The sequence below is a fragment of the Rattus norvegicus genome, chromosome 20 (genome assembly GCF_036323735.1).
Source record: "Rattus norvegicus strain BN/NHsdMcwi chromosome 20, GRCr8, whole genome shotgun sequence".
Lineage (NCBI taxonomy): Eukaryota > Metazoa > Chordata > Mammalia > Rodentia > Muridae > Rattus > Rattus norvegicus.
The window spans coordinates 32,727,712-32,744,296 of NC_086038.1; the positions used below are offsets into that span (position 1 = coordinate 32,727,712).

At 39.1% G+C, this 16,585-nt stretch overlaps 1 protein-coding gene across 1 annotated transcript in view; it reads left to right on the forward strand.

The window, feature by feature from the left end:
* Slc35f1 (solute carrier family 35, member F1) overlaps positions 1 to 16,585 on the forward strand; it is a 388,376-nt gene that overhangs the window by 154,621 nt on the left and 217,170 nt on the right. The gene's annotated exons all lie outside the window — the stretch shown is intronic.

Below are 16,585 nucleotides of genomic sequence, written 5' to 3' on the forward strand. Positions count from 1 at the left end.
ACAGACCGTTCATCCCCTAGAGAGACCGGAGGCCACCACCGTGGACATGAAATTGCTTTCCGCATGCATCAATTGAAATGGCCTCCACGCAGCAATTAGATTTAATGAAGGGAAGCCGCTGATACCAAGGCGGGCTGCCAGACCTTCTGTTGGTTATTTTTAGAGGAAATAGATTGTACAACCTGTTTGGCCCCTATTCCTGTCTCCCTAAAATTGCTTTCTCTTGATGGATTTTGCTTCTTTCTCTGAATTAGAAAGCAAGAACGAACTCCTGAAGATTGTTTGCTTGATGGCTTCAAACAAACGCTATTATCAAAAAGGAAAAAAGAAAAACAAGACATGAGATAGTTCTTAGATCAAGTATAAAGAGATGTGTAGAGACAATATGCATATATATATATATATCTCCATATGCACATTTGTGTGTATGCGATTATTCTATTTTTTTGATTATTCTATTTTTATATGTAGTTCCTTAAATATATGATTTGGTTGTCATATTTTAGCATCATCTATAATTAGATTATAGCTATATTCATATTCTACTCCGTCACTTCGTGTTTAGAAACAGGGCGTAGAAGTAAAGAATCCATACACAAAGCATTCAGGATCAATTGTTTGATTCTGCATCTCAGTATATAATCTAACACATTCTGAAACATTCTGTAGTTCAGGCCTTCCTCAAACTCATGATCCTCTTGTCTCAGACTTCTGAGTACTGGGGTTACAGCAATACATCAGCCCTTCCGACATTTAAAATGGTGTCGTGTTGTGTTGTCTGTGCTTTGTGGTGCTAGGTGATATTTGGCCTAGGCCAGCACCAAAAACACTAACATCTTAGCTACACGCCAATACAACAATGAATGCGTAATAATATGTAGCAAGGGATAAGTTACCTGGCCTGACACTTTCTCTGTACCCATGTGGATCTTGAAGTTGTCATTTCCCTGCCTCAGTTTCTCATATATATCTGTGTCCCTAAGCTGAGACATGACCGTTTTAATTTATAGATAGTGGAACTATTGACAATTATTTTTGCTTCATAACCTGACGTATACAGTCATAGATCCTAAGTCCAAAACCTGTACCGTAAGAGTCATCACACTTTTCAAGACCCCTAGAGTTTCTCAGGCAGCCGGTTTTTTGGATAAGTGGTTCCTGAACAGTTCTGTGCCTCTGTGCAGGTGGCTGACTGAAGGACGATTGGAAGTCAAGAGTGAATGAACCAATTTGCACTTTTGTAGTCCTAACACTTCCACAGAGAACGCCTCTGGAAGGATGTCTCCTACTCCCATTCCATTCTGCTAGAGAACTAGAGCACCTTGAAATTTTAGGCCTAATATTATTTGAACAACTAATAAAATTCTGAATTTGTGTCCTAAGCTTTATGTCACCCCAAGGAATTTGTTGTGTTTTCCATTGCGCCTAACTCGTTATTTATCTGCAGCTGTGTGTTTCTCTTTCTCTTTGTAAATGTTAAGAACTGCATTCCGATGTGTTTTCATTCCCCTTGGTGCTTTGGACTTACTGGCTACTCTGTGTAGATGTGATAACTGAATTACCCATGGCTCAAGAAGGCAATGGAATGTTCTGTTTCTAATTAAAATATCAGAGAATGATCACACAGCTAATCTTAGCAGTTTGAGATGGAATCCATGAGGAAGGCTGACACAGATGTCTGAATTAGCTGACTTTATAGTCAGGAAGAATCCTAAATCATTGCATGGTCTTTCACTAGACCATGTATTAAGGTATAGACGGACAGGAGTCAGATTTGTAACCATTGTCTGCCTGGATTAGTGTTGAATGTGATCATGCCAAACACCTTAGAAAAATCTAAGAAGGATAACAGTCTGCTTTTGGCCATGTTAGTACAGGACAATAAGCTAAGAAATATGAACTCCAATTTCAATAACCTATAACCTACTTTCTGTAGAAACTGAGGCACACAGGTAAACTGGGCTGAAATAATTATTGGCTTCATTTTCTATAAACATCTTTTCTTTTCTGGTCACTAGTAGTTGACAGATTTATCTTTCACTGTGTTGCTTAAGTCATGGATTATCCCGAACCAAAGCAGTGTCTGAATATGAATTTGGAAGGTAAAAAAAAAAATGAAAGTATTGTTACTGAGCAAAGGCCTAACCCGTTCTTTGAGGGAAGATTGTAAAACCTGGCTGGAAGTTTTTCAGCTAATTAGATTAAATGGAGATCCATTATTATAAATTCAGATAAATGCTATCAAAATTAGGTGAAGATATGTTATTATAATTTTATATTTGATCTGCTAAATAAATCAGTTGGTCTATTCTTTTTTTGCATAATTTTAAAAGTAAAAAAATAATTGCTTGTGTAATTGGAATATTTTTTCATACATATAATCTTATATCTCTGACCAAATACTTCATTTACAGTCCAAAACCAAGCAATTAGACCATATAGATTTCCATTTGGGTCTATCATATAAAGTAGTGGTTATCGTATCCTTTGGACATCTGGGTTAGTCCATCGGAGGTCCTTAAAAGTCACGCCCTAGTGCATGAAGATTTGGATGGTGTTTCTGAATTTGCTTTTAAGAAGTGTCATTTGAGACATCTTTAAACTATCACAGACACTGGAAATACTATTTTGTAACTTACGTCTAGGGAGATACTTTGTTGAAAGTGAGGTTTGACTTGTTATGTCTTGTCTTGTCTCCTTCTTTAGTTCAGGCTGCCTTAAAGCTGCTACTCTTCTTCCCTCAGCCTCCCAAATTCTGGGACTGCACCACTACACCCAGTACCAGTATTTGCCTTGTTTCTAATCACTAAATGACTCCAATTGAGGTAAAATATTCAACTCTTAGCAGGCTCATGTAGCAGATCTTCGTTACTCAATGTCAGGAGTACATCTAAGGAAAGGCAAGATGAATGTGTGTTCAGAAGTTATGTTAAACTGAAAAAGTGAAGAATTGGAAATGAGAAGGTAGAAACAGGGGAATGTCGTTCAGGATTTAACAAGTCTCAGTTTCTTTGGCTTTGTTTGTTCTCCATGCTTGGGTTTCAGATTCAGAGGAGAGGGTCTGTAGTTGACATTTCTCCTCAGCTCCCCCAGAATACTGAGGCTGGTGAAATCATAGGTGTGTGTTGAAAAGGGGCTAGAAAACAGAGTTAAGAGTATAATCAGGTTTCTTCTAGCAAAATAGGCAGCAGAAGCTGAAGGGATAGCCAGCACGGAAGGACAGACAGACGTATCATCTCAGCTTTTCATTCTACCTTCTTCGCATCAGTGAGGACAGTATTACTTTCCAAAGGACAATGTAGTCCCGAGTTGTGTCAAATACTTATGTATCCTAATGTATCCCGAAAAGGAGCAGGGCAATTGTCATATACTGACCCAGGACAGACACTAAAGATGACCTCTAGAATTATTAATATTCCTTCTGTTACAAAATGCCATCTATATATACTACACACATGGATACACAGTCAGAAGTCTGTATCCAAACTTTAAAAATCCATGGATTCAACTAACCACAGATTGAAAATATCTGGAAAACAAAAATTCATTTACATTAGGCATATAAAGTTGTTTTACCTGTCATTTGCAGACAACACAGCAGCTATTTCCGTAGGATTTGTGTTGTATCCCATGCTGTAGGTAGCCTGGAGATAATTTAAAGTATAGTGGGACCGTACAGATTAAATGAAAATTCTGCACTATTTTGTATAGAGAAATTTGATCATGTGGCTTAAGTATTTAGAGATGTGTTTTAATTAGATGCAAGGGAGGACTGTGCTATATAATCAATAAAACATCAGTGAACATAGGCAGGTTCATGCTGTGTAGATAGACGTATGTACACACCCACACACATACACACACACACACACATACACACACACACACACACACACACACCCATAGGCAGCAATAAACTAATGTTGCATTGAGTCTGGGGGACCATGGAGTTCAGAGTAAGAAGATAGCTTTGGCTGGCAAATGAACATTTAGAAAGTTTTCTCGACAGGCAGAAAGAAAGGAGACCAAGACAGTGAAACTCAGGGCTGGAGAAGTAGCTTAATTGCTGATATGTTTGCTTTGCCAATAAAATGACCTGAGTTCAATTTCTAAACTCACAATAAAAAAAAAATAGCCAGGTTTGGCTATGTGTGCTTGTAATGCCAGCTCTGAGGAGGAGGAATACAAGTGTGTCCTTGGGTTCGTGGTCCAACAGATTCATCTTTTAGGGGAGTTGTATGCCAGTGAGAGAGCCTATCTCTTTAAAAGGTGTAAAGGTACCTGAAGGGTAATAACGGCAGATGCTCTCTGCCTCTGTATGCACATGGATACACACGCAACTACACAGACACACATGCACATACAAAATCACACAAATAACCAATTAAACATTGAGAAAATATTTTTTATCTTAAAATGTTTCTTTTTTTATTTCAGATTTTGCATTCCTATACTTTTAACCTAGGGTAGGTATCAGTCAGGATTCTTCAGAGAGACGGAAGAAATAAGAGGACAGGAGAGACAAATGAGTATGGGAAGTGGGATTTATCAAGGCAGTTGGCTGATGGGATTATAGAGGACAAAATAACCACAAAAAGCTGTTTGCAAGGTGGAGACCCAGAAAAGCTGGTGATGTGCCTAACTCCAAGTGTGGAAAGCTCAGAGTCAGGGAGCAACTGGCGCAATTCTAGATAGAGTCAGGATTCTGGAGAACCCAGAGTTCTGAGGCCTAAGGACAGGAGAAGGGGAATGCCCTGCTCCTGGCGAGAGTGACAGTGTCTTTACTCCACTCTGCCCAGGCCCATACATGCATGCGGTTTTCAGATCTTCCCTAGCCAGCCTGCTGGGTTAGTCTCTTGGAGAAACATTCCTGAAATCTCTCTCATAAACAAAATTTGCCCAGTCCTCTCTGTACCCCTTTGCCTAATCAAGATGACACTGGAAATCAGCTGTCAGAGAGAATAAATACAGCCGTTCCTATGAATGTTAGACCCCTACAAGAGGAAATCCATTTCTTCCCTCTGAGGAAGAGAAGCCAAGAGAGGTATCCTCTGTCACCAACTTGCAGCCAGAGCTGCAGACCATCCATCACTCTTTCCTCTTTCCAAGGTGATCTTTACTACTGGAAACTTCTAGTAGCATTTTTCCTATTTCTAGGCATAAGGAAAAGTGAGGGAGATGAAATTTATTGTAGGAGAATTTGTTGTCTTATTATATCCCTCAGGATGATTGGAGAAAGCTATGTAATGCACCATTGGTCTGTCCCTTATTCTCTAGGCACCAATTGTGTGTCAGGAATTCCCCAGTAGCATCTCATTCACATCTTATAGCAAGCTTATCATCAGCTTATAAAAACAAACTTTAGTTAGGAAGTTTAATTAGAAAGGAATCATAGAGCCACTGAACAGAAAAACAAATCCTCACCATTTTCTTAGATTTCTGAATAACATTTAAGTTTAAAAGTATAGCAATTAGAAGAAAAAATATTAACAATGCATACAGTCCATAGCAAAAGCCCTTGAGATTCATTACATATTCAAGAACTGTTTTTGGGTCCCTGTATCAGGCTGAGACAGTTGAAGAAGACTGTTTAAAATGATGATAGAAAATTGTTTCCCTTTAATAAAATTGTCATTCTTACAGATGGAACGGATATGGACTATACTTTACTCATAATCATTTGTCCTTGAAGTCAATTCATGTTTATGGGTAGAAATTAACCGTTCTATGGACACTCTTCTGTTGGTCCCTTTTGGGGGACTAATTCTCCATTATGTCAAGGCCATGTTAAATTCTCAGTTCAAATTGAAATTCTTCCCATCCTCTTTACAGTCTGTCTTGGGAATCAATGTTTTTTATTCTTTTCGTCTGAACACCAAGTTGACTTGAGTAGGAGAGACAAAAGAAGTCAGACATCTTGTTTAATACATTTTTAGACAAGCTCTTTCCCCCTATAAATCATCTAGAATCAATCCAAAGATATAAGATGCTCTACTAAAATTCCCTAGGCTAGCAAGAGCTGTTTGTTCTGAAGCTCTATCTTGCCAGTCAACTTTGACAGCTATATGAGACCCACTCATAAATAAAGAAGATTGTCATAGCACTGATTTGTAAGCCTTTTCTCTGGCTTTTTTAACTAATATCTAGTTATTAACGTATTTTCTGCAACAGGAATAATTGAGCTTATTTACCAGTTCTGAATAATTGAGAAAGTATAGTTTACTTCGTGTTGAGTACTTAGAAATGAACTCTGTTGTGTCTGAAGGAACGAAGACTTCCAGTACAGGGCAAGTGAGATTAATTTATGCAGGAATTTTAATTAAGGTAACCTAATGTATTATGCAGCAAGGGTTAAGGGAATCTAATGGAGAATGACAAAATCTAAATTGTATCTACCTCCAGATAGAGAAAAAAGCCAAAAATTTCAAGGCAATAGCAATGAACACTAAATCTTATCAAGCGAGTTTTATTTCCAAGTGGCATTTATGTTACTTCTGTGGTGCAGAAGGTATAAGAACATAAATCTTGCATTAAGAAGCTGAAATCTACTCTTTTAAATGACGGTGAATTTGATGTTCTTCCATAGGGGCTTGGCACAGGAACTCTACCTGCCCTGTAGAGAAGTATATGTGTATGAGCTATATGTACCTGTATGTACTGAACACAGACATGCATTTATCTTGGTCATTATAATACTACAATTCCTTCCTATTTCACCTCCGCCCACCTGCTAACATGTATCCCTGCTTCCCAAGTTATGATTTAAATGTGATAGATGTTTCTTCTAGTAGCTAACTCCATTTCTCTAAATAACACAACTTCCTTGCTATTACCATTTTGGACAAATTTAAAGATATTCAAACTTCTTGTTGAGAGGAGACAAGACTTCTTATCGTAGTCCAATTTCAATGTCCCAGACTCAGAATGCAGTGGTATTACCAGATATACTGCAGATGCTGAACTAATGTGAACTAAAGTGGAGTTGCTAATCTGTAATGGTGACCGATGAGGGATGCATGCCAATAGCTTAGTCTGCTATTGGAATATGATGAGCCCTCAGTAAGTCCTTAGAATTATTACCTTAAGGTAGCCATCCATCAACTATAGTGCTTTAAGAATTAATAAATGACTACACTACTAACTACATGTTTAGATAAACTTAGTAAAACAATTATAGAATTTGCCACATTTAATTATGTAACCTAACATGCGAGTGAGTGTAAGTGAAACATTATGTAATCAAATGGATACATGTTAATATTGTTAACAATATTTGAAAGTATTTCCCGCTTTTATTGTTTAAGTAATGATTAATATATTTAATGTATTTTAACATGTGGGTGTACAATGTATTTTAAGAATGTCACTTACTCCCTATGGACTTACCTAGTATAAGCCAAATTCCTTTTTTACTTGTTAAACAGCTCCACACATTTAAAATATGTATATTAGTGCAACAAAATAGTTGATTATATTGAAATTTAGGAGAAGTATGGTCAATATTTATTGTTCTGATGTCAGCAAATCCAGAGAGAATCTGCCATCAAAGGTGAAATACTTCCTGCCTATTATATAAATCTGATTAATTTAGTTTCCCCCTGCACCAGTATTCAGTTTGTCCTTCGCTGCAGCGAGCACACTTCCTAGGATGTAAATAGCATTGCACCAAAAGTTGTGAAAATTGCATTCTATTCCCACCTCTACTGCCGACTGTCAGTGTGTCCTTTCTCTTCCTTGAAATGTGTCAAGTGTTACATCATAAGAGGCTGTTACGCTTTATTCACATTCATTATCGTTGTCCCATGCTATCATGAGGTGACAAAGGTGGGAGGAATCTGGTTTTCCGGTGCACTGCTGGGCAGAAATGTTACTAGATGGTGCTTCTTGGGCCTGATGCCAGGGTTTCTCTGCAAATCCCGTGTCTGTACCTGACCTAAAAATTTTAATGAATGCAGTCTGGGGAAGTGATGCTCTGTCTTAGAATGTGTGTTTGCTTGGGGAGATTTTTAGCTCTATAAACTAATTTAGTTAAGTTACTCTGTTTGGAGTTCTTCCTGAACCTACCATTGGAATCTTGTCTATGTTGGTTAGAATGTAAATGGGCTCAGAGCACTTCTCACTCTAATCCTACATTTCTTTGTCAAGCATGTTTATTTTCTTCAGTGATGCTAAGTTAATAACAATGCAGGAAAAGCTTCAACCTACGTAAAATTGGAAGCTAGTGTTATTTCTAAAAGAAAACTTTTATCAGTTCTATGTTGGCAGCTTGTAGCAGTATTAAATATTCCATCAGATACTGTCTGCGGTCATACTTTTTTCTTGTAGAAGTATTTAAAAACTATAAGCATAGATGTACTGAGTTTAATTTGAAACTTAAGATGACAAATATTATAATTAATTCACAAATAGCAGGTAAATGCCTATCAATATAATAGTTGAAGCTGTGTTTGTACTTTTGTTTGTAGATCAGTCTTTGAGTTGCAGGGTACACTGTTCACTAATGCAGTGTTTAATCTTGTAAACGGCCTGTTAGACTTTGGAGCTGATGTTAACATATGTATCAGTATGCACAGAGTTATAATTTTTGTTTGTGTATGAGAATAACAATTTTGTCTTATCCATATTTTCATCCAAGACAAAATGTGTTACATTAATGGTTTACATTCATCCACCCTATGTTGTGTTTGTTGTTATTGTGATGTATGTCTGACATAACTTAAGGGAGAAAGGCTTATTTACTTTGGCTCATGGTTTCAGAAGGATCAGTCCATTGTTGCTTGGCCCTATGCACATATACAAAACTTCCTGATGATGGGAGTATGTGGAGAGAGAGAGAGAGAGAGAGAGAGAGAGAGAGAGAGAGAGAGAGAGAATCATATTCAAGGATTTGCCCATAGTGACTCATTTTCTTAAAAGGCTCCCACTTCCTACTTTCCCTACATCCCACCAGTGCCATCTAATTATGACTTCATCAAATGATTAACCATTGACTACATAAGATCACTTAGGATCCACACACCTCCCTAAAGCTCGTAAGCTGTCAGATAAAATGTCAATCTACCAGCATATTCAACCCATAAATCCCAGTCTACCAGTCATATTCAAGCCATGGATCCCAGTCTACCAGCCACATCTAAGCCATAGTTACTGGTGTACCAGCCACATTCAAGCCATAGATCCAACCTGTCACCCATATCAACACATAGATTCCTGTCTACCTGCCAGCCATATTTAATCCATAGATCCCAGTCTACCAGCCATATTCAAACTGTAACAGGTTTTTAAAACTCAACAACACTTAAAATATAATTTTCTTTAAAAATGTAAAATAGTTAACACGGAGACCCTGGAAGTGGTGTCACTATCTTCAGGTCTACACATCCTCCCACCCCATGATCTCTGTGACACAGAGACCTAGTGTCACCTTTCCACTAAAACGTTCTGTTGGAGGAACCAGAGTCGTTTGCTATCATCTGCAATTGCTCAGTTAAGGTAAATGTTTGGACCCAATACTTGCTTGGTTTTTGTATAGTGCCTGAAAAACTGTTCCCAACACCAAATTATATTGTTTTTTAATATATCCTTTGGTTATTTTATGCCCAATGCTTATACTTAAATATTTTATATGCTAAAAATTTACTTTTCACATAACATAAGCTAAGAAACTTTATATGGCTGTTATTTCCAATATTGTTGAGTAACTCATATCCTCACCATGAACTCAAAATCCTGTTTTATTGTGTAATAAATTATTAGATGCCATCGTGTATGCTGCTTCATAGGTAGGCATTCTTTCATGGTTTAATTTTTGCAGGCTTATAAGCCTTCTCATACTTATTACAATAATAAGCCACCTTTCTTTTATTTCTGAAACATATATTGTCTGTTTTTGTGCAACTCTAGTTTAGTTTTTTTTTAAAAAATATTTCTCAAACCTCATACCTCCTGTTCATGTAATAGCCCTGTTTCCAAATTCTACCTTTTTTAAAAAAGGGAAATTAAAACTTGATATTGTAATGAATGACTAGATAATTTTTAGAGAACCTATTCTAGCTTTGAGAATTCATAAATCATTGATACATTCTTCATCATGAATAGAAAAATACTAACATGATAAACCCTCAGGACTGCCCAAGGGAAAAGTATATTCAGCAGGAAGAGCTCACCCAACTCAGTGTCAGAGGTTAAGAAGAGTCTCCACAAAGATCGTTTTCTCTTCTGAGACTTATAGATGAATGGGAACATCAACAAGCAAGAAAACACCAGTACAGAACTCATGGACCATGCTGTGCTGTAGTATTACACCGTGTCAGCAGGGCAAGAACAAAACCAGACATTAATATTTGACAGTCTTATACAAAGGATTAGTAAATGCTCTTTAGAACCTAAGTAGAATGAAATTTATAGGTCTGTTTGCTGGAAATGAAATGGAAAAAATCTGTCATGGTTTTATTTTAATGAACCCCCTCTCCCTTTTACATGAAATTACTTTTGGGGATTTTATTATATCAATAACACATATGGAAATTGGTATTTTGTGCTCAACTTAAACAAAGTGATATGTGATCACCAAATGCTAGGCAGTAGACTGAGGATTAAGATGGCTTTTGATACAGGTACAACGGCACACTCTGCCAGTCCCAACGTTCAAGAGGCTGAGGCAAGACAAATGTTTGAAGCTAGCCTGGGCTATGTAGAGAGACTCTGTCTCTCTGAAGAATTCACTTTGCAAGAAGAAGAAGGAGGAGGAGGAAGAGGAGGAGGAGGAGGAGAAGGAGGAGGAGGAGGAGGAAAAAAATGAAAGAAAGAAAAGAAAAATGAAAGAATATTATCCAAAAAGAAAAAAGAATTCACTTTGCAGTACTATTCTCCATGCTGAAGATCACATTGAAAATGCAGATGGCCTCACAGCTTCCTGTGCCAGAAGAATCTTCGGATGAGACATAAAGAAACTACATTGAGTGGTGAAGACTTCCCCAAAGCTCTGAAACCACAAGAAACCACAGTCTTGTTCTCCCGTGAATGTATTAGGTAGGGCATTTTCCTTCCAGTCTGGCTGTGTTTTAATTTTCTAGCTCAGCAAGTCTCTCGTAGTAGAGGGCTAGGCTTACCACTGATAGTCAATTTAAGTTCCGCCTCTCGAGAGTAAAACAATATGTCAGATGCTAAGCCTCTCTCTTTAATCGATGTCCTACGAAGATTGAAGCAATGGAACCTGGGGTTGGCTTTTTTTGTTTTTTGTTTTTGTTTTTGTTTTTATGGCTTCTTATATGGGCATGTAACCTCAAAGTCATGGCTCAGATCATGGAACATTTATTTTATTTTATTTTTAATTTCTGGGTGAGGGAAAGATTCGGAACTCACAGTTTCCATGTTAAAGCTGATAGAAGGAATGAAAGGTCAAAAGAGTCTCTCAATATAAAGACAGTCCAAACGGAATGCAGTTAAGATAAAAGAGATGGGAAAATGTGTAGGTAGTAAGAGGGGAAAAAAAGCAATGTAAACCTTCTGCTGAATGAAACTCTAGTGAACTAGAGACCTTATAGCCACCCACTGGGTTCATTGGGAGACTGACAGTATTAAAAAAACAAAACAACAAAACAAACACACACACAAAAAAACCGTATACAACTGATCTTATCTCATTCCTTACACCTTTATTCTTGAGTTCTAGCTAAAAGCTTGTCATTCGGAAGTATCCCACTCAGAGTTTGGGCCAAGTCTCCTTCACCCCAGATGGCCTCAGGGCAAGCGCAGAAGGAAGCTGTGTATCTTTTAAGCATCACTGCATCCTGATGGGAAGATATCTGGTGCCCTTCCACCCTTGCTGGCATGGTTTGAATTCCTATCGGCCTCTGGGAAAATGTCCATCAACCTACCTGAATGCTAGAAGTTCTGAGCCTTTTGGTGCTTGACTTTCGGCACATTTTATGAATATCCACTGTTGATCTCCACTGTCCCTGCTATGGCTTTTGGACATTTCATCTCCTGCTCACTTTTTGGAGCCTCTAGGGTCAATGTTAAACTGCATGTGTGTGTGTGTGTGTGTGTGTGTGTGTGTGTGTGTGTGTGTGTAATAAAATATGCTTACCATAAAATAACTGCTTTAGCCACATTTAAGTATAAAACTCAGAAGCATTGGGTACATTCAGTCAATATGCATCTGTCACTATTTCCAGAGTTTTACCCTTGCCCTAAATAGAAACCCTGTACTCATTATTTCATACTCTGCTTTTCCCTCAACTCTATTAACCTACATTTCGCTTTCTATCCATCTAAATTTGACTAGGTATTTCATATAAGTGGATCTTATAATATTCATTCTTTCATGTTGGCTTCATTTACTTAAAAAAGTATCTTTAAGGCTCATCCACGTAGCCTGCACCAGACTTGAATGCCTCTTTATGAATGAACGTCATCCGTTTGCATGAGTGTAGCACATTAGGCTTATCTGTTGAACGTTATTGTTCCCGCTTCGTGGCTATTGTGTCAGTGCTACTGCAAACAATGGTGTACAGTGTGTAAGAATCCACTTGTCCCTGGTTTCACTCCTTTTGACCATAGGAACAGAGGATGTCTTAGTTAGGGTTTTACTGCTGTGAACAGACACCATGACCAAGGCAACTCTTATAAGGACAACATTTAATGGGGCTGGTTTACAGGTTCAGAGGTCCAGTCCATTATCATCAAGGTGGGAGCATGACAGTGTCCAGACAGGCATGGTGCAGGAGGAGCCAAGAATTCCACATCTTCATCTGGAGACTGTTAGGAGAAGACTGGCTTCCAGGCAGCTAGGAGGAGGGTATGAAAGCCCAGGTCCACAGTGACAGACCTACTCCAACAAGGCTACACCTCCAAATCGTGCCATTCCCTGGGCCAAGCATATGCAACCCATCATAGAGTAGAATTCCTTTTTGCACCAGTGATAGCTCGTACCTACTAGAGACATAAAGCCTAGCAGCTTCTGCCCCCATCCTTGGCTGAAGCGGGCAGCACATCGTGATGTTGCCTTTGCGTCTGTTCAGGTATGTATTTTCTCCGGTCTTGTGTGCTCTTGATGCTGGCTGAGTGGGAGCGCTTAAGTGCTGCTAAGATGTTTTCCGAGCAAAAGGGCAATTTATCATGCCATGCGATTCTGTCCAGCCTTTTTCGATTGTTTGTGTGATATCATTTAGGAGTGGGCGAGCCAAGTCACTCACCTCTCTTCTCTCTCATATTCATTCTGATTCACCAGTCAGAAGGCATCCTATTTCCTATTCTTGTTGTCAGGGATTTTCTTTGCACAGTATACCTTTGCCTTTTAGGTGGATGCTTACCAAAAGGTGCACTCATATCTCCATTTGGTTTTTAATAAAGAGCACTTAAGTTTTCTAATACTTGTTGTTTCCCCCAAACTCAGGCCTAAATATAAAAAAAAAGCTTTATATTTAAAGCTGGAATCTAACTCTTTACTTCTTAGATAATACCAAAGCTCTTGAAATAATAAAACCATTAATTCAGTAAGTGAAGAACTGCAAGATAAGAAAAACTGTATGAGTGCTATAGTGAAATGTCTGCCTCTAGTATATTACAAATACTTACCTAGCCCATTTCAGCCAGTTTCTCCTATGTGCTCCCGTCTTCTATTGTACTACATGAGGTCTGATTTGAATGAACACACATCACAGTGGACAGTTACTAGGGCCACACTGGGTATGGCAGGCTCTGGAGAGAGCCTTCAAGTGTGCCTCTCTTATTGGTATACAGATGTACAATTTTATTTTCAGATATGGTGTAGATTACAGGTCCAAACACATTGTGGTTCAATTTTTAATATACATATTAAAGTAGCCCAAGAAAGCTAAGGAATAAATTGGATGATATATATATTTTCAAGCTATAAATGTTCAGATGACTATTTTGTCTGATTATTGATTTCTTTTTCTTTCTTTTTTTTTTAAATTATTTGTTATGTATTACAGCATTCTGGCTGCATGTATGTCTCCAGGCGAGAAGAGGGCACCAGATCTCATTACAGATGGTTGTGAGCCACCATGTGGTTGCTGGGAATTGAACTCCGGCCCTCTGGAAGAGCAGCCAGTGCTCTTAACCGCTGAGCCATCTCTCCATTATAACCCAAATTGGGCTACTAGAGGCTAAGCCAGGTTTGAAATAAAATCATGGTGCTTTTAGCATCTGCAGGCTTCTGGGCTGATAGAAATAGTGAATGAGAAGACAGTGGGAATCCTCACTGATGTGCTTGGGTCCCTAATGGCTACAGAGCCATAATGCATCATTACTATGCATGGAGACAAGGCGCTATCATGAGTGGCATTTCCATTGCCTTCAGCCCAGGGAATGAGAGGAAAAGGCTATCAACAGTCTATGTGGAGGAAAAGCTAATGGGGAAAAAAACAGAGCTGCTCCTGTGACATTGGTGCCTCTGCTTACATCGCCAAATTCTGCCTGCAAATTCTAACTTCTAGACCTACTTCTTTCCTTGCGTTCATCCTTATTGCATACTCTGGCTTATATTTGGATCAGAAACCTTGGTACAACTGAGAAGAAGGTAAACCATTGTTGTTCCTTTCCAACTCAGGCTCTCCCGTATCCTAGACTAACCTTGAATTTGCTGTGTGGCCAAAGATGATGTCAAAGTCCTCGTGTTACTGCCTTCTCCACCCTGGGAGTGTTGGGATTACAATTACGTGCCACCATGCCCATTTTTCCCCCCAGGGTTTTGAAAATGCTAAGCAAGCACTCCATCAACAGAACAGCATCCATAGCCTGAGCCAAAGTCTCTTGTCCCACCTCTTTCCAGTGGCTAATTCTCAAAAGTTCAGAGCTTCAATAGAATCTTACCTTTGGGCCAGAACATGAAATTATCTGGCAATATTTGTGTCCACAAAGTAATGGCCAGGATGGTAAAACCCGGTACTATAGTCATGAACTTTTACTGACCTGTGCATTTTGTTTCCTTGAAAACAGTGGACTTGTTCTCATCAGTTGCAACCTGGTCCACTCCTCAGCATGCCTTTACCATGCTCCAGGCATGCTGTAGTGCAAGCTTTTACCATGCTCCAGGCACGCTGTAGTGCAAGCTTTTACCATGCTCCAGGCACGCTGTAGTGCAAGCAGGTTCTTTTCAGTGCCCAGCCTTCCAAAGCCCATCTTTTTTCTCAGGCTCTCTGCTCTGATTCTGCAAAGTGGCTGGAAATATTGATTCACAGAATGAGCTCTGGCTCATCGTATAATTTGGAGTTCTTACACTTGACTGGTCGTGAGTATCCACTGGGGATCCATAAGGACTTTTAAAGATTCATTAAGTCAAAATTTTCATGATGCTTTCTCCTGGATCTGTGTTTAAGATCGATTCTGACAATCAGCCAAACTGGGACCCTTCATTACCCCATGTTAAAGTAAGATGCCTGTCTAACCTAGGAAATGCCCAAGCCGCGGGTGTGTGTGTGCGTGCGTGTGTGCGTGTGTGTGTGTGTACACGTGCACACACACGCACACACGCAGGCATGCAGACACACACAAAACCATTTCACTGTTTTTCTATGTTAGAGACTGATTCTCTGAACTTTTCAAATGGATGATAGGGATTCAGCCCTAAATAGCTGTCATATTTATAACAACTGAACAAGTTATATTTTTCCCGGATGAGAAACACCAGGACAGTGAGAAACACATCAGTGCCTACAGATAAGAACACAGCCTTGTTTTAAAGCCTTTCCCAAAGATGATGTCTTGACTTGCACTGTGCCCATCTTTATTGTGCAAGTCTACTCATAGATACAGCTGAAATTCCTAGGCTTGTGGGGTTACTTTGAAGGGCATAAAGCAAACACACCTGGGGTTCATCTCTGCTGGGATAGCAGAACTGGAGGAATTAAATTCACACTGATAATGAGACAAATCTGGAATGCGGGTCTCCTCCTCAAAGAACTATGATCTGGCATCTTTTATGAACCCAAGTGTTGGTTTTGCTGTTTAACATAGAGCACAAGGCTGAAAGTTCCAAGTGCAGCTGCATGCAGGGACTCATTAACTGGCAGCTCCCTGTCTCGTGATCTCATTCTCTCTCAGCTGCTTTTCCCTCTGCATTATCTTCCTCTTTAAGCAGTCTCTTCAAATAGCATGAAAAAAAATGGCTGCTGACAATACCAGATATATTCGCTTAAGCAATACAAGAAGAAAAAAGCCTTTCTCTGGCAGTATCCAGTCTAAACTCCAAGCAAAGCATTGATTAGCCTTGAATCACCTTTTTCTCCCTGCATTTGTTCTGATAGTATTCGGAATCGTTTGCCTACATGACACCCCCCTTAGTTTGGGGGACATTACTTATCTACTAGGATACTGAAGGCAGAGTACAGGTGTTACCTAGGGAAACAGGTGAGACCTAATTGGAGAAGAAAAAGGGCAAATGTTCCCTAAAACAACAAAACAAAGTATTTGCTCTATTAACCTAAAACTCCAGCAGTCATCCAACTCTGTAATAGGCAGGGAGGCACCCGCCATGAAGTTCCGGGGCAAGAGCAGTGAAATTCCTATCTTGGCATTTCTAGTGGCCCATGGGAAGGGTATATAACTGAAATGGAGC